At 44.5% G+C, this 18149-nt stretch overlaps 1 protein-coding gene across 3 annotated transcripts in view; it reads left to right on the top strand.

Moving 5' to 3' along the window:
* Nucleotides 1–18149, top strand: part of CTNND2 (catenin delta 2) — a 1106103-nt gene that overhangs the window by 1069868 nt on the left and 18086 nt on the right. The gene's annotated exons all lie outside the window — the stretch shown is intronic.

The following is an 18149-nucleotide window of genomic DNA, read 5'->3' as shown; positions in this document are numbered from 1 at the left end:
TGATCCCTGTGAATTGAAGTCACAGTTCACATTTCACGTCCCTCATCACTCTCCCTTGCTGGACATTTAAAAATCAATACTGGATTGCAGCGAGAACTAGAAAGATATTTTGAAATATTGTCCAGGAAAACACACAAGATGATCAAAATTCAAAACTTTGATCTCAAAGCTTTGCAGCAAGAGGAGCAAGAAATACTTTTATACTTGCTGTAGCATGTTGCCATCTTGAGAATAAATAGATGTTTTTCCTTGGTGCGTATTTAAGGTGGTGATGGAAAAGCAGTAAATCCTCTATAGAAATAAATGACTGAATGTAGAGCTGTCGTTCTATCAAGGAAATTGCCCACCAGGAATTTATTCATCTTTCTACTGTACTGGAAAATTCTTCACCAAGAAATGACTGGAAGCACATGAAAACTTTTGATCACAGTCTTCTTTCTTGCATTTTTTAATTAATTAATTTTTTATTGAAGGATAATTCCTTTACAGAATTTTGTTGCTTTCTGTCAAACCTCAACATGAATCAGCCATAGGTGTACATATATCCCCTCCCATCTCTCTCCCCACCCCACCCCTCCAGGTTGATATCAAGCCCCTAGTTGAGTTTCCTGAGCCATACAGCAAATTCCTGTTGACTATCTATTTTATATATGATAATGTAATTTTCCATAATTAGAGGAAAATTGCTTTACACTGTTGTGTTGGTTTCTACCCTACGACAACGTGAATCAGTCATAATTATGGTCAGGCTCTTAAATAATCTGGATGCTGTGTCCTCCAGATTTACAACTGTAGCTCGAGTTCTTTTCTAAATCATGCACATCAAGCTCGGGTAGGAAACAAAGAGGCTGAGGTTAAACTCGGTGATGATGTTGTCTCCTCCATAAATCTGGGTGTTTGCGTGTTGATTTTTGTATTGACAAATAAGGCCCTCCTTCATGAGGTCCGCTGACCTCTCAGAGACCATTCTCAGACACTCATCATATGATATCTGTCCAAAAACAAAGGCACAAATGGGAACAGAAGCAAAAATCAATTGTGCAGAAGTGGAAATCGATGCACATGGCAGTTGCTAAACAAGAAGTGACTAAGTTAGAGCTGCTGCGGGGCTGGACCTCCCAGCTGGGGAAATTCTACCCAAGCAGCATCTAAGTTCAATGTTTCCTTTCTGCCTCTGCTCTCCCAGGTGGCTTTACTGTAACATTTTAAATCAGAACTTCCAAAAGTACCCCAGAGACAAAAGCAGGGGAAAAGGATTGAATTGGGAACTAGAAAACTCACTAAACTTTTCTTTTTTTGGAACTGAAGTTGATTTTCAATGTTGTGTTAGTTTCAAGTGTACAACAAAGTGACTCAGTTATACGTGTATATACTGTTGTTTAGCCTCTAAGTCATGTCCAACTCTTTTGTGACCCCCATGGACTGTAGCAGCACCACGGACAGGCTCCTCTGTCCATGGGTTTCTCCAGGCAAGAATACTGGAGTGGGTTGCCATGCCCTCCTCCAGGGGATCTTCCCAATGCAAAGACTGAACCCATGTCTCCTGCAACTCCTTCACTGCAGGTAGATTCTTTACCACTGAGCCACCAGGGAAGCCCTACATTCATGGGCTTCCCTGGTGGCTCAGATGGTAAAGGATCCTCCTGCAATGTGGGAGACCTGGGTTTGATCCTTGGATCAGGAAGATCCCCTGGAGAAAGGAATGGCTACCCACTCCAGTATTCTGAGGACTTCCCTGGTGGCTCAGATGGTAGAAAAAAAAAAAAAAATCTGCCTGCAGTGCAGAATTCCACGGACAGAGGAGCCTAGCGAGCTACAGTCTGTGGGATTGCAAAGAGTTGGACGTGACTGAGTGACTATCACTTTCATGTTTATATTCTCATTTAGATTCTTTTCCATTATAGGTTATTATAAGGCACTGAGTATCGTTCCCTATGCTATACAATAGGACCTTATTTTGTTATTTATCTATTTTTCTATTTAACAGTGTGTATCCATTAATTTCAAACTTCTAATTTATTCCCCCATTTCTACTTTGGTAGCCATAAATTTGTTTTCTATGTCTGTGAGTCTATTTCTGTTTTGTAAATAAGTTCATTTGTATCATTTTTTAAGATTCCATCTGTAAGTGACATCATATTTGTCCTTCTCTAACTGACTTCACTTAGTATGAGATTCTCTGGGTCCATCCATATTGCTGCAAACGGCATTATTTCCTTCTTTTTAGGGCTGGTCTATATTCCCTGTGGGTTTCTCAGGTGGCTCAGCGGTAAAGAATCCACCTACCAATGCAGGAGTTGCCGATTTGATCTCTGGGTCAGGACAATCCCCTGGAGAAGTAAATGGCAACCCAATCCAGTATTTTTGCCTAGGAAATCCCATGGACAGAGGAACCTGACAGGCTACAGTCCCTGGGGTCACAAAGGGTCAGAAACAACTTAGTGTCTAAACAACAAATATTCCTTGTATATATGTACCACATCTTTTTTTATCCGTTCATCTGTTCATGGACACTTAGGTTTCTTCCATTTCTTGGCTACTGTGAATAGTGACACTATGAACTTTAGGGTACATGTCCCTTTGAATTAGAAAAAAAGCTAAGTTTAATGTAAATCTACCACCATTCTTGTTACTTTGGGCAATACACTCAAGCTCACCCTTCCTTCTTCTAGTAGATGGGATGAGCTACATCTAAGAGCGCTTTCATTTGCTTGGGGAGAAAGGACGTGATCAGTTTATTGTCTCTTCCTACCTCACCTGCTTCCCCTCTCATAAGCTATTCCTTCTTGTGTCCCAGTGCCCTGCACCCCCACCCTCCTCCCAGGCTCTGCCAGGAAAGGGGGATCAGCAGAGAGGAGAGAGACCCTGGCCACACGGTTGTACCCTGGCCTTGGTACACCCGGCCTACAACAGATGCCCACGTGCTGGCTCCTTCTCTCATGAGGACAGTGGTGTAGTTTGCTCATGCATGCATGCTTAGTCGCTTCAGTCGTGTCCAACTTTTGCAACCCTATGGACCGTAGCCTGCCAGGCTCCTCTGCCTGTGGGATTCTCCAGGCAGGCATACTGGGGTGTGTTGCTGTGCCCTTCTCCAGGGGATCTTCCCAACCTGGGAATTGAATCTGAATCTCTCATGTCTCCTACATTGGCAGGTGGGCTTAGTACTTAATACCAACCTCCAGCTGAGGACTGCTGGCCTGGACCTGACCTCTTCCAGCTAACTGCTCCAGGCTCTCCATGCGCCTAAGGCTTCCACTATCCTGCACTGAGACCAGAGCAGATAGACATTTTCCACCCCGTAGCTTAGTGTGGGAATTCCTGTTTAAGAAGAATATACTTTATAAATACAAAATTTTCTACAGCCTTGGAGGGGGCTCATGCAGTGGACGATCCTGAAACCTAAGCTTCTTGAGCTCCATGGTTGCTCCACCTCTGGCACTGAGTCTGTGCTTCACCCTGATCATGGCAATTCCTACAACCCCCAAACACCAGAGAGCCCGTGGCCAGACAAAATAAGGAGCTCACTTCCCAGGCTTCAGGAGATGGGGGATAGGCTGGGGAATGTCCAGCCCATCAACTGCCTTCAAGGAAGCCCTCGCCTCCAACGTTCTCCACCCACTAGTGAATTCTCAGCCTAAACTCATGTAATCTGGGAGGTGGGGCATGTGTTATACTGCAGAACTTATTTTATCCCCCACGTCCACAAGGATGAATGGATGATCTAATTTTTTACTTTGAGAATATATGTGGAACAATGGGGCATCTGTTGTTCCCTGCTTTGGGACCTTAGCCAAAACACAGGCAATGGAAGAAAATTATGTTAACATCCTGTCACATACCTTGTTGCAAGTATTTAATCATCTAAAGTTGTCCTCGGGTCTAATCAGTTGTGTCTCGCACCCCAAATAAACATGGCTTACAGCAGTTAGAAATTAATCACCCTCTGTTAGTTTCCTATTGCTGCATTAACAGATTACAACAAACTCAGTGGCTTAAACACAAATTCATGATCTGAACAGTTCTTGAGGGCAGAAGTGCAAAGTAGGTTTCACTGGGCTGAAATCAAAGGGTTGGCTCTGCAGTGAGTAAAGTGGAGCTTTGGGGAACTCCCGCAGCTGGGGTTGGGAACAAAAAGAAGAGGAGCCAAGAAGGGGATTTGACTCCTTTCTTCTGTCATCCCTGCCCAGTTCCTACGCCTGCCTCACCTGCTTCTCCCTGTCCTCTCTTTAAGTCTGGAGCTGAGATTTTCAGCATTGTTGTGTTGCTGTCAGTCAGTCGCTAAGTCATGTCTGACTCTTTGCAGCCCATGGACTATATCACACCAGGCTTCCCTGTCCTTCACCATCTCCCAGAGCTTGCTCAAACTCATGTCCATTGAATTAGTGATGCCACCCAACCGTCTCATCCTCTGTAACTCCCTTCTCCTCCTCCCCTCAATCTTTCCTATTATCAGGGTCTTTTCTAATGAGTTAGCTCTTCACATCAGGTGGCCAAAGGATTGGAGCTTCAGCATCAATCCTTCCAATGAATATTCAGGGTCGATTTCCTTCAGGATTGACTGGTTGGATCTCCTTGGGGTCCAAGGGTCAGCATGGTAGCCATTAGTGAGGGGTTGGCTATTGAACATTTGAAATATGATTAGTCCTCTTTGAGATATTCTCTGGGCTCAGTGGTAAAGAATTGCCTGCCAATGCAGGAGACTCGAGTTCAATCCCTGGGTCAAGAAGATCCCCTGAAGGAGGTCATGGCAGTCCACTCCAGTATTCTTGCCTGGAAAGTCCCATGGATGTAGGAGCCTGAGAGGCCAGATTTTAAAATCCCATATTTTAGATATATGGGATTAAATAAATATAATATTAAAGTTAAAAACAAAAAACTGTTGGTCCTGAATGCACCCCCTCCTGAAGCTGTCTAGAGAATCCATTTCCTTGCCTTTTCCAGCTTATAGAGGCCGCCGCTCCCTTTGGCCTTTTGCCCCCTTCCTCCATCGTCTAAGCAGGCAGCATGGCTTCTCTGATTTTCTGTCTCCGCTCCCATGGTCACATCACCTTCTCTGAATGCCTGCCTCCTGTATCTCTCTTTGAAGACCCTTGTGGCTGCATTGGGCCCACTTGGATAATTCAGTGTAATCTCCCTCTTTCAAGAGCTTTAACTTCACCACACCTGCAGAGTCCCTTTGCTACATAATGTAGCCTGTCACAGATTCTAGGTAAGTAGGATATGGGTATCTTTGGTGGGGGGAGCATATTATTTAGCCAATCACACCCTGTCACACTGGAGTCTAATTGTCCAGATCTGGTATCACACCTCTCGGACCAGGGTTTTGGCTCCTTCAAACTCTGTGATCACCATCTCTGGAGGGTTGCCATCACCTGAATTCTCCTCCTTGACCTCAACCTGTCCACGTTCCAGTGGAAAAGGGTGGGGAAAAGCATCCTTTTTTTTTTTTTTTTAAGTGGGGGTGGGGGATGCCTTTGTAAATACTTTCAGAGCTTAGTCACGTGGCCAAATCTCCCACCAAGAGAGGCTGAGACATGGGTCCAAGTGAAAACCAGTTTCTATTACAAAGTGGGAAAATGAGAGAAAAGTCTACCAAGATGTTTATGCCCGAGAATGTTATGCACATGCTGATGGCAACAGTCCTCTTGATCGCTGTACCCAGTTCTTAATAAAAACCTCATTTTGAGAGATCCCACCATGCTTCCGTTTGGTACTAGTTAACTCTTGGTAGTTAACCACGACATACTTTCTTGACCAAATTATATCAGTTTCTTTCTAGCTTGTCAAATCTTCTTAGTGATATCGGTTCTTTAGAATTAGTTCAATGGTGATAAATTGAATTCCTAAGATGGATTTATTCAATATTTGCTTTTAAAAGATGATGTGTGCGTGTAAAGTCACTTCATCATGTCTGATTCTTTGCAACCTTATGAACTGGAACCCAATAGGCTCTTCTGTCCATGGGATTCTCCAAGCAGGCATATTGGAGTGGGTTGCCATGCCCTCTCCCAGGGGATCTTCCTGAACCAGGGACTAAACACAAGTCTCTTGTGTCTCCTCCATTGATAGTCGGGTTCTTTACCACTAGCGCCACCTGGGGAGCCCTTAAAAGATGGTACATACTGTGAAAGACTCATCCTTACATATACTGTACCTTTAAGTAGCCAAATCAATTTAATTAAATTTCATTAGAGGCACCGGAGCTGAAAAAAACTAATGAACATAACTGGTGTGTCAGGTGGTATTTATTTTTGCATTAAATTGCAAATACTCCCTTTTGGTCCTTGAAGATTTAGTCTAAATATTTAATTCTAATAGCTTTTGGAATTGTTGATGGAATTAGTTTTAATGACTCTTATAACAAACAGTTTACCTTAAAAATAGATGGAAGCTTGTTTTATTATAGTGAAGAGGAACTGTGAGTTTATCCTCAGGTAAAATCTGTCTTGGTCTTCAATCGCATAGTCTTCAATCGCGCTGAATAGTCTGTTTCCATTTTTTTTCTCTATAATACCTGTTATTGAAATGAGGAGAATGTTTGTATAGCTACCACTAATTTGGAATCTTTTCTTTCTCTGCTTCATTGTGATTACATCAACAGGTTTATTCCACTTAAAAAAATGACTGGAAAACTGGCACAATTTTGAGCAATCAAATTTTTCTTAAGTGAGCAGTGTCTCAGCTGGTTACCTTTTTCAGTGCATGGCAACAATTCAAATTTTAACTTTCATTTAAAAAATAGCTTCCTGATGAAGTGATTGAAGTACAAGCTGTAAATGTCCTAGGCTGAATGAGTGGATGAACTTGAGTTGCTTAAAAGCTCCAAGGATTTACACCACCCTTTCTTTATATCTCAAGTCACTCATAGTAAATTAGAATTGACGAGTTTTATGCGCCAAGAGCCTTCAAGGACAGCTAACACACACAAAAAAACATGTATTTGTTACTTCAGAACTAAAGAGTCTCTCTATGCCTATTGAGAAATCCTTGTTTAGATTCCAACTAAATCTTACCAGATTAAAGAAGTTCCAAAACTGTTTTCAAAGAGAGGAAAAACATATACTGGCTGACACTGTCCTCATATCTATTTTGGGTGCCAGCGAATATCCTCCGTGGAAAGAACAACTATTCTCCATTTTCAAGGTTAATTATTTATTGAAGCTTTTGTCCAAGTCAGAGATGTCATTTATCACTAGAAAAGATTTGTTGCTTCTGAATTCTAAGTATAGAAGACAGAACGTCCAAATCTCACTTTGAAGACAGAACTGCAAATGGGACACTCCCCATGTAACTTACCGTCACAGCTGTAGATATTCACTAACTTTGTCACTTTCCGCCCCATCATTGTCTAATCACTAAAGGGCGCCTCTTCCAGAGGTCAGAGATCACAGAAAAAGTAACATGAAATCCCATGCCCTCTTTGTTTTCTGTTTGGAGGATAATTGCTTTACAGTGTTGTGTCCGTCTCTGCTGTACTACATTGTGAATCAGCTGTAAGTATACATATATATTACATATACATATGTATGTAAGTATGTGAAAGTGAAATCGCTCAGTCGTGTCCGACTCTTTGCGACCCCATGGACTGTAGCCCCCAGGCTCCTCGGTGCATGGGATTTTCCAGACATGTATACTGGAGTAGGTTGCTATTTCCTTCTCCAGGGGGAATTTTCCCAACCCAGGGATTGAACCCGGGTCTCCCGCATTGTAGGCAGATGCTTTACCGTCTGAGCTACCAGGGAAGCCCACATATACATATATCCAAAACCACTGCAAATGGTAACTGCAGACATGAAATTAAGACACTTGCTCCTTGGAAGAAAAATTATGACCAACTTAGACAGCATATTAAAAAGCAGAGACATTACTTTGCCAACAAAGGTCCGTCTAGTCAGAGCTATGGTTTTTCCAGTAGTCATGTATGGATGTGAGAGTTGGACTATAAAGAAAGTTGAGCACTGAAGAAGTGATGCTTTTGAACTGTGGTGTTGGAGAAGCCTCTTGAGAGTCCCTTGGGCTGCAATGAGATCCAACCAGTCAATCCTAAAGGAAATCATTCTGGGATATTCATTGGAAGGACTGATGCTGAAGCTGAAACTCCAATACTTTGGCCACCTGATGCAAAGAACTGACTCATTGGAAAAGACCCTGATGTTGGGAGAGATTGAAGGTGGGAGGAGAAGGGGATGACAGAGGATGGGATGGTTGGATGGCATCACCGACTCGATAGATGTGAGTTTGAGCAAACTCTGAGAGTTGGTGATGGACAGGGAGGCCTGGCGTGCTGCCGTCCATGGGGTCACAAAGAGTTGCAAATGACTGAGCAACTGAACTGACTGACTGATCGATCTATGCCCTCCCTCTTAAGCCTCCCTGCCACCCCTTCCTCCACGCCCTAGGTGCCGCAGAGCGCGAGCTGAGCTCCCCGTGCTCTGCAGCAGCTCCCACTGGCTCTCTGTGTTACACTTGGTGGTGTATATGTGTCAGTGCTGCTCTGTCTGTCCCACCCTGTCCTTCCCACACAGGGTCCACAGGTCCATTTTCTATATCTGTGTCTCTATTCCTGCCCTGCAAATAGGTTCATCTGTACCATTTTTCTAGATTCCATATACCTACGGTAATATACAGTGTTGGTTTCCTCTCTTTCTGACTTAATTCACTCTGTATGACACAGTCTGCGTTCATCCACATCACTTCCTTGTGTTTAGTTGCTCAGTCATGTCTGACTCTTTGCGACCCCTTGGACTTTAACCCGCCAGGCTCCTCTCTGTCCATGGGGATTGTTTAGGCCAGAATACTGGAGTGGGTTGCCATGCCCTCCTACAAGGGATCTACCAACCCAAGGATCGAACTCAGGTCTCCTGCGTTGCAGGAGGATTCATTACCCTCTGAGCCACCAGGGAAGCCCTCTGTATGACAGAGTCTAGGTTCACCCACATCACTACACATGACCCAATTTTGTTTCTTTTTATTGGCATATAGTTGATTGAAAATGTTGTTAGTTTCTGCTGTACAGCAAAGTGAATCAGTTATACATATACGTATACCCCCTGCCCCACCCATGCCGTTCATCTCACCTCCTGAAGTGGTTGATGAAGATTTGGTACTTAACCCCTTTTCTCTAGACTCCCTTATCACCAGATTCTCCAAACAGTCCGTGAGATATTGCCCTTCCTCTCCATTTTTGCTGTAAGCTCTTTGTTACACAGATTGAACAAGTCATGTCCCTAATCCCCTTTCCCTGCTGGTCCAGCTGGCACTGTGCTTGTCCATCCCTTCTCTGTTCCAGTGCTGGGGGCAGGGCTCACCACCCTGCTCAGCTGGCAGACACAGGATGCTCTCTAGCGGTCTGGTCCAGGGAAGGAAAAGGTGTGGGAACACTCTTGCTTGACACATTCCATTCCATCACATCCACACACTCTGCACACCTCCTGTGGGCATGCACAGCGCCCAGCTTCTACTCCAGAGCAGTGACTCTGGTCATCAGTGTTCGCTGCCCAGAAACATTCCTGCAAGTCGAGCCCTTCATTCCAGTGGGCACATGGCACACCTCGCAGCAGGCGTGGGCTCCTGTATCCAACCGAAAGGAAGTTGGAGTGTATCGAATGAGAAATGGGATGCTCTCTCCCTTCTCCTCCTTTTCCCCAGCTCTGCTCAGGTTTGTGATTGGGGAAAACTGAGCATCTTTGCTGTGGACAGGAGCTCATGGTTTCTGAGCTGCAGGATGCAATAAGCAGTAGAGATTCGGGGAGGGGCAGTGTGTGCAAAGAGGTATGTTCTCTGAGAGCTGTACGTGTAATCAGCACCAATTCAGGGCCCAGGTGTGGCAGATATAATGATGCTCTAGAATTAGCTACACAATTGGTTAAAGAGGAGACAGTTTTATATCCTCATGTTGAAACATAGAGGACAGGGAGACATTACCATCAAAAGTGTAGTGGGCAAGCCATAGGCTACTTTTTTCTTTCTTTTTTTTTCTCTTTTTTTCTAGGTACCATTTTACCTAAACTAGCACTGCCTTCAGCCCAGCAGTATGTCAGAAAGGATAGATATACCAATAGCAGCAGATGAGGTTGCTCTCAGCTAAAATATTAAAAAAAAAAACCCATAAGGCTCTGATAACCTTCATTTGTTATAGAACTGTAAGAGTGTAAGAACTGTAGAGTTAGCAATAAAGACTATGACATCGATTATCATTGCATTTATAATAACTAATGCAGTTATCTTAATTCATTGTCTTCAACCAGCAGAATCTATTAGGTACCTCTGTGTTGCAGGTACCATGCTAGAGACCAGGAAATAGCAAGGAAATAAACATGGCCCGGCCCTGCCTCACAGCTGGGCAGACGGACAGGCTTGCAGCAGACAGAAATGAAAGGTCATACCATTTTGTTCATAACAGGTAAGGGAAGGGCTTCCCTAGTGGCTCGATGGTGAAGAATCCACCTGCCAATGCAGAAGACACAAGTTCGATCCCTGGGTTGGGAAGATCCCCTGGAGAAGGAAATGGCAACCCACTCCAGTATTCTTGTCTGGGAATATCTCATGGACAGAAAAGCCTGGCATGCTATATAGTCCATGAGGTCACAAAGAGTAGGACACGACTGAGCAGCTGACCAACAACGGCAAGGCAAGTAAAAGCATACCAGCACTACTAAAATCTCCCCTGAACCTCAGAGGCATAATTCATTTAGTAATAGTGATTTATGGAACATGTATTGCCCCACCTCCTGTTTACCTGGCTCCAGACTGAGTGGGATGAGTAGGATCTGACAGGTAGAAAAAGAGCAGGTGTTGTGTGAGGTCTCAGAGCTGCCTGATCAAAGGTGTAGGCTGTGAAAATGAGTCACAGGATGATTGTTGAGTAATCAGGTGTGAGTAGGATGTCGGGGGGCGGGGGCACCTCTCTGGCCTGAGTTGGACTTATTTTTGTTCCTGTGGAAGTCAACCTTGGGAATGCCATATCTGACACTGCCAAATGGAGTCAGAGCCCTAAGGGCCTCCTAGGATTTTGCCCTTTAAAGTGTATTCTATATCCCTATTAATCACTGCCAGATATATGCATACAAACTCCAAGCCAGTGGTTCCCAGCCACGCTATTCATTTTGAAAATACCAATGCCCAGACCCTACTCAGAACAATTTAAACAGGATCTCAGAGGCTGAGGCCTAAGCAGAACTATATTTAAAACAAATATTTAAATAAATAAAATATTTATTTAAAATAAGTATATATTTTTAAATATATTTAAAACCTTATATATATTTTATATATATAAATATAGTTTAAACTATATTTAAAGGTGATTGAATCATTCTGCCCTTAATTTCTGGAAAAGAAACCAAGACAGAGCTGACCAGTCATCGTGAGCCCAATGGATCCTGGGAGAGGTGGGCCGACTTGGACAGTTGTCTAATTATACTTCTATCAACAGAGAGACCCACGGTGAAAGCAGTTCTGAGCCGTGACAAACAGCTCCGTTCACTCTTTCCACACAAACCTAACATATTCATGTGCTGATCTAAATTGAATACCCTGCACAATTTCCAGAAAAAAAGGCTACGGAGTGAGTGTGTATTGTACTAAGCTCATGTAGACGGGTCTGAAAGTCACTTAGATCTTTCATCCCAACTCTGATGATGGAAGTTTCTCCAGTAGCACAGTCTTGGTGGAGATGTTTGTGGGATGGTAAGAGCATGTAGGATGGAGATGGTTATAAATTCAGGGACCTCAAAATACAGAAGGAGAAGATCGGTCAGAAATAATATAGTGGCCACCATTTAGACAAACCATGAGGATGTAATGGTCGTGAGGCTGTGAAAAAAGTTCCCTTGATTCTCACACTTTCTGGACCATTGAAAGTAATGATGTGGATGAGAGCAGCTTTGGGGAATAAAACAGTTTCATAAAGAAACACACCAGGAACTCTCACACAGAAGCTGAAAGGGGTGGAAGGACAGTGAAAGGGTAAGATAAAGAAAATCAGATTATTTCTGGTGGCAATTTAAAGTTCAATGACTTTGAACCCGTCTTCTCTTTTGGATTTCTATCTCTATATACTTGGAACAATTTAACAACCTCCAGTTTTAAGTTTAATGTGTTAAAAATAAAAACCAATTTGAGGTGCGGCTCTCGTATCACATTTTTGACAGCTTGGCTGGGTCTTGAGCTGAAGGGCACGACTTGGCGGTCATTCTGTTGGAGGTGAAAGACAGACGTGAAAAGAGTTCTTTATCATCAATATTAAGGATTAACGGCCCAGCCCTGGTTACTACGGTGGTTCTTCGTTCTGTTTCTTTCCCTGAACTTTCTTATCTAAGCCAAAGGGATGGTATGAAGGGGAACTCTGGTGAAGTACCCAATAGAATTTGGGGCACAGCCTCTGGTCTACAGAGAGTTAAAACATTAAAAAGAAAACATAGTCATCAAAGAGGCAAATAGTGATTCAAAGCCTGTGTGCCCAAGTTGTGTGTGTTTCTGTAAACCCCTTTCAAGCCTTTCTGAATGACAGTGGGAAGTCAGCAAATCATAAACTGATTGCAGGCTGGCTAAACAGCAAGGATGTCCAAGGCTAGTTGGATAAAAAAAAATATTAGCTCAGAATAACTTTCTCAAAGAAGATATGTCTTCATGTTCCTTATTCTTTAGAAAGAAAAATGTATATTTTTTTTCAGTTGAATAACTAAAAATTTCATGCAGTAAAAGATGTGCAGGGCCATGAGATCTACCCTCCAGGAAATTATTCAGCATCACTAAGACGAGTGTTGATTTCATCTGTGCCCTGGTCTCTAGCATCCGAGGTTACACTTTTCCATGTTGTGTGGAAGGATGTGCCTTCAGAATTAAAGCTGAGATCCCCTCTGGGCATTGGTAACTGTAGCGAAATTGGAGGTCTTTGTTTTTGTCATCACACTTTTCACTCTGCATCAGTGGATGAGGGGAAGTTGGAGATGGAGCGTAACCAGGTCACCTTCCTAGCATCCCAGGGGCTCACAGCTGTGGCTCAGACACTGCTGTAACCCAGAGCCTTCACTGGGTTTCCACTTTGTGCTGTTCCCCAGGTTCCTGCCTCCCACCTTCATTCAAAGTTTCTGTGCTCAGATGTGCACTGGCCTGACACAAAGGTGTCTGGCTGGTTGGAGCCGGGCCGGGGGCGGGGCATTCTAGGCGCCTCTGACACCCTCCCTATCACCGCCGAGTGTCCACCGCTCCCACTGCCCACAGACAAGTCACCTGCACGGCTCATCTCTGTCACGTGTCTGCATTCTCAGAAGTGGGTCTCATGAAAGATTTGAAAGCTTTTTTTGGTGCTTTTTTTACCCCTTCCTCCTTCATAAGCAGGTTTTTTTTTTTATTATTATTATTACAGCCCCTTTCCTGACACTTCCAGAGATGTAAATACTTAGCTGGTCTCAGTGGAATCTGTGCTGTGCAAACTAAGTCGCTTCAGTCATGTCCGACTCTCTGTGACCCATGGACTGCAGCCCACCAGGCTCCTCTGTCCATGGGATTCTCCAGGCAAGAATACTGGAGTGGGTTGCTCCAGAGGATCTTCCCAACCTAAGGATCGAACCCATGTCTCTTACACCTCCTGCATTGGCAGGAAGGTTCTTTATCACTAGCGCCCCCTGGGAAGCATCATTAACTCTGAACTGTTGCGCAAAACATCTGTACTTACCTGTGTGAGAGGGAGATGCCGAGTAATAGAGTGATACTGCCCAAGTCAAACCAGGCTAGAACTGGGCCACGTTTATCCCTGATGTCTCCATAGGTTTTAGAACAGATCAGATATTAGCCAGTATTCTTATTATGAAGTACTGTGCCCCCCTTTCATGGTATATGGAGTACCATTAGTTACTCATGACCAAAGAAGCCAAGGTTTTGATTAAAGCAATTTCCTGAGCCACAACCTAGAACACTCCACGCACACACAGTACATCGTCTTTGAAATTGCAGGTGGACTCCGCGGGAGAGGGAGAGGGTGGGAAGATTTGGGAGAATGACATTGAAACATGTATAATATCATATATGAAATGAGTCACCAGTCCAGGTTCGATGCACGATACTGGATGCTTGGGGCTGGTGCACTGGGATGACCCAGAGGGATGGTACGGGGAGGGAGGAGAGAGGGGGGTTCAGGATGGGGAACACGTGTATACCTGTGGTGGATTCCTGTTGATATATGGCAAAACCAATACAATATTGTAAAGTTAAAAAATAAAATTAAAAATTAAAAAAGAAAAAAGAAATTGCAGGTGAGACAAACGTAAAATAATCTGCCTCAATTGGGACCTATTTAAGGACATTTGCTGCCAACAAAGCATTCCCCTCAAAAGAAAGGAATATCTTTTTAAAACAAATTTGTAAGTTGTTCCCGTATGTGAGCAATGGGTCCATTCCCTTCTGAAATACTTTACGTGCTTCTGTAACATGCCCCTTCCCTTCCTCCCTATCCCACCCCACCCCCTGAGAATTTAAGAGGAATGCCCCGAATTCCTGCGGAGACAGTACATTTTCTTCTCCTACCTGGACACCTGCCTCTTCCCATGGCTCCCACCCTCCCTGTGATGGTTTTAGCTGTTTGCCCCTGTACACTTCTTACCTTGGTCACCACCAACTGCCCAAGACTGCTGGGTCGGCTGTCACTTCTAGACTCATCTCACTCAGAGGCTCTGAACAGCCAGCCGTCTGCCCTGGCATTCCCCCTTCCTCCTTCCCACCTCCCGTCCTTTTGCCCTTGAACCCATGGTCTGCTGTCAGTAGGACCCCCCTATATCCAATACCCATGCATACGTGCATGCTAAGTCGCTTCGGTTGTGTCTGACTCTTTGTGACCCTATGGACTGTAGCCTGCCAGGCTCCTCTGTCCATGGGATTCTCCAGGCAAGAATACTGGAGTGGATTGCCATGCCCTCCTCCAGGGGATCTTCTGAATCCAGGAATCAAACTCATGTTTCTTATGTCTCTTTATGGATTGCTCTTTCCAGAAAGTTCTCTGCCTTCCATCAAGGAAACCCCCAGCACTTGTGAAGTGCCCCGACCCTCTGAAGATCCTCACTCCACTGACTAGTGTGCATTCGCCAATCTCCACTTTCCTCGCCACCCAGCTTAGATTCCAAGAGCTTCCATGACCTGCCCTTTGCATCTCTTTGTCCCTGTCTCCTTCCAGGTCAGTCTCCTGACCACCCCCATCCAATTCCATCTCCTCACACCTGCTCTGGGGCAGCCGAATGTGGCTGGAGAGAAAACACACCACCCTGGGTGAAGGAGTCATCCCATACCCATGAATTCACTGCCACCAGCCTCAAGTTCCATCTCAGCTTCCAGCCACTGGACCACCGGGCGAGGGTCAACCTGCTCCCTGCTTACCTTGAGAACCATCTCACATGTCTCTTCTTCCTCTCTTCCTTCCTCTTCCCTACCTTCCCGTCTCTTCTTCCATCCTCTAAACTCCAACTGTTCCTCACTCTCAGCAGATGACCTCGCTTCTCATCCCGACCCCGCCCCTTCAGGAAATGTCAGAAAACAAGACCCTCCTTTTCTTAAGAACTATTTCCCTTCTCTCCTGCATCCCAGGTTTTTCCTCCTCTGTGTCGAGACATTCCCATCAGCATGTGAAACACTGCAGTCTCCTCCAGGGGGTATATTAAAGCATCTCTGAGCTGCTCTAGCTCTTCAAGCCCCATTTCTCTGCTCCCTGTAATAGTCAGTCTTTGCCAAAGGCTGTCTGTACTCACCATTTCTCTTTCATCAATTCTCACTATCTTTTGAGCCCACCTGAGTTAAGAGATTTACCAGCTAGACCAAAGAAAGTTCTTTTGTTTTGGTCATGCTGACTTCCGTCTTCCCAAGCTCAGAGGTACGTTTCTGGTCCCTGTTTCCTGATCTTGCCTGACATCACAGCCTTCTAGCTCCGCTCCCAGCTCATCCTGGCCCTCCCCGTGCCCTCTGTGCCAACTCAGTATTGCAGTGCCCCAGCCCTGTGCCCTCTGCTTTGCTCTCTTTGCACTCACATGCAAGGCTTCCATCTTCTCTCTTAACTTTATATGATATCTGTATACAGAACTCCAAAATTTTGCCTCAGGTCTGACATCACTCCTGAAATTCCAGGTTTCTGCTTCTGCTTTATTCTCTTTTCTGTCGTGTCCCGCAGGCATCTCGAACTCGGCACGGCCCAGATGGCATTATTGATCTCACCTCCTAAAGCCACTCCCTTTCCACTGGCCCTTGTCTCAGTGCATGGCATCGCCAGCCCCATTGTTCACACCAGCAGCATCAAGGTCATTTATCTCTTCCATACCCGCCTACAATGCAGGAGACCCAGATTCGATCTTTGGGTTGGGAAGATCCCCTGGAGAAGACAATGGCAACTCACTCCAGTATTCTTGCCTGAAGAATCCCATGGATAGAGAAGCCTGGTGGGCTACAGTGCATGGGGTTGCAAAGAGTCGGACACAACTGAGCGACTAACATACACACACACACACATTTCTACACCCAGTAGCCCAGGCATCAGCAGATCCTCCCACCATTGATGTCAGACCAGCCCCTAGCTCACCACTAGCCCCCAGTCAGGCCAGGTTCATCTCTCCTTGACTGTTGTGGAAAAGCTCCTTATCTTATCTCCCTGTTGCTACTTGACTCTCCCCGGACTGCCCTGACACCCATAAGGTATCCTATTTCCTGATTGCCTCCTGCTCACTCCCTTCCATCACAGAGACTTTCTCTTCCCCTCACAGCAGCCCAGACCTTTCCCACCCCAGGACCTTCGTCTCTGCTCCTCTCTGGGCTTGGAAACCCCAGCCTGTGTCTTCAGCGTCTGGCTTCTCGCCATCGGCCAGGTCCCTGCTCCCTTGTTGACTATTCCTGGAGTACTTGGCCAACCACAAGCTTTTCCTGTCTTTCAGATGAGTTTATTGTGTCAGTCTTTTGGCTTCCACACCTAGGTGTTACCATGTGATATTGGTCTTTCTCTGTCTGACGTGACTTAGTGTGAGATTCCCTAGGCCCATCTATGTTGCTGCGAATCACCTTACTTCATCCCTTTTTATGGCTGAGCAGTACTCCATTGCATCAGTGTTTATAACCACACCTTCTTTATCCATTCACCTGCGATGGACACTGAGGTTGCTTCCCTGTCTTGGCTGTTGTGAACAGTGCTGCCGTGAACCCGAGGTGCAGGTATCTTTTCAAATTAGAGTTTGTATGTTTTCAGTGTGTCACACTGTAGTATTACCATGAGTTTTCACTTGTTTATGGTTTGACTTTGGGTGGCCCATTGACTCTCTAAAGCTCAGATTCTTCCTCTGTAAAATGGAGATGATAATAGCATCTAACCCATGAGACTGTTGAGAAAATCTTGTCGTGGAGTAAACAGCTTTTAAAATAGCATACTTCTAATTTTGGCTTTATCCTACCAGTCAAATAGAGCAATAATGAGAATTACATAAAGAAAGACACAAACATTGAAATGAGTATAAATTCTATTCTTGGTTAGCTTTCATCTGATTATGTTTGCAATGATTCCTTATAGAGAATTGAGTCCCTAAGAAAAGTCAGGGGGGAAAAAAACCAAAAGAGTTGAAAATGGTTGTGTCTGTTAAGCAGAAGTTAAGAGTGGGGCAGGTATCTGTTTTTCCTTGATAATGCCAGTACTGTTTGACATCTTGCTTTGATAAAAACTGAACTTGAATTAAAAAAGAAAAAAAATGAAAGAAAAAAGAAATACTGTAACATCTTAACAGGAGTTCTCAGGGGAAGAAGAGAGTGGAACTGTTGGTTATTTTTATTTTCTTCTTTGTGCTTTCTAAATACAAAATGATCCATGATGTACTTATTTAGTTTTCATAATGAAAAATGGTATATATGCTTTTCCTATAGTAACCAGATGTTGGAAGGTAAATGGAGAATTAATTGATAGGAGAAAGAAATGGCAACCCACTTCAGTTTTCTTGCCTGGAAAATTCTATGGACAGAGGAGCCTGGCAGTCCATGGAGTCGCAAAGTCAGAAACGACTGAGTGACTAAGCACATTTTTAATATGCTCTAATAATTCCTGGGAGCAATTCAGAGAACACAGCAACCTAGGTGTGATTACTCAGCACCAGTCATGCTGAAGGCCTTGAGCTGGTGGGAATGTGGGAATGTGG

The sequence above is a fragment of the Bos grunniens genome, chromosome 20, assembly GCF_055505025.1.
Source record: "Bos grunniens cultivar Pamir isolate PY7600 chromosome 20, Bosgru_T2T1.0, whole genome shotgun sequence".
Taxonomy (NCBI): domain Eukaryota; kingdom Metazoa; phylum Chordata; class Mammalia; order Artiodactyla; family Bovidae; genus Bos; species Bos grunniens.
This window is presented reverse-complemented; position numbering and strand designations above follow the sequence as displayed.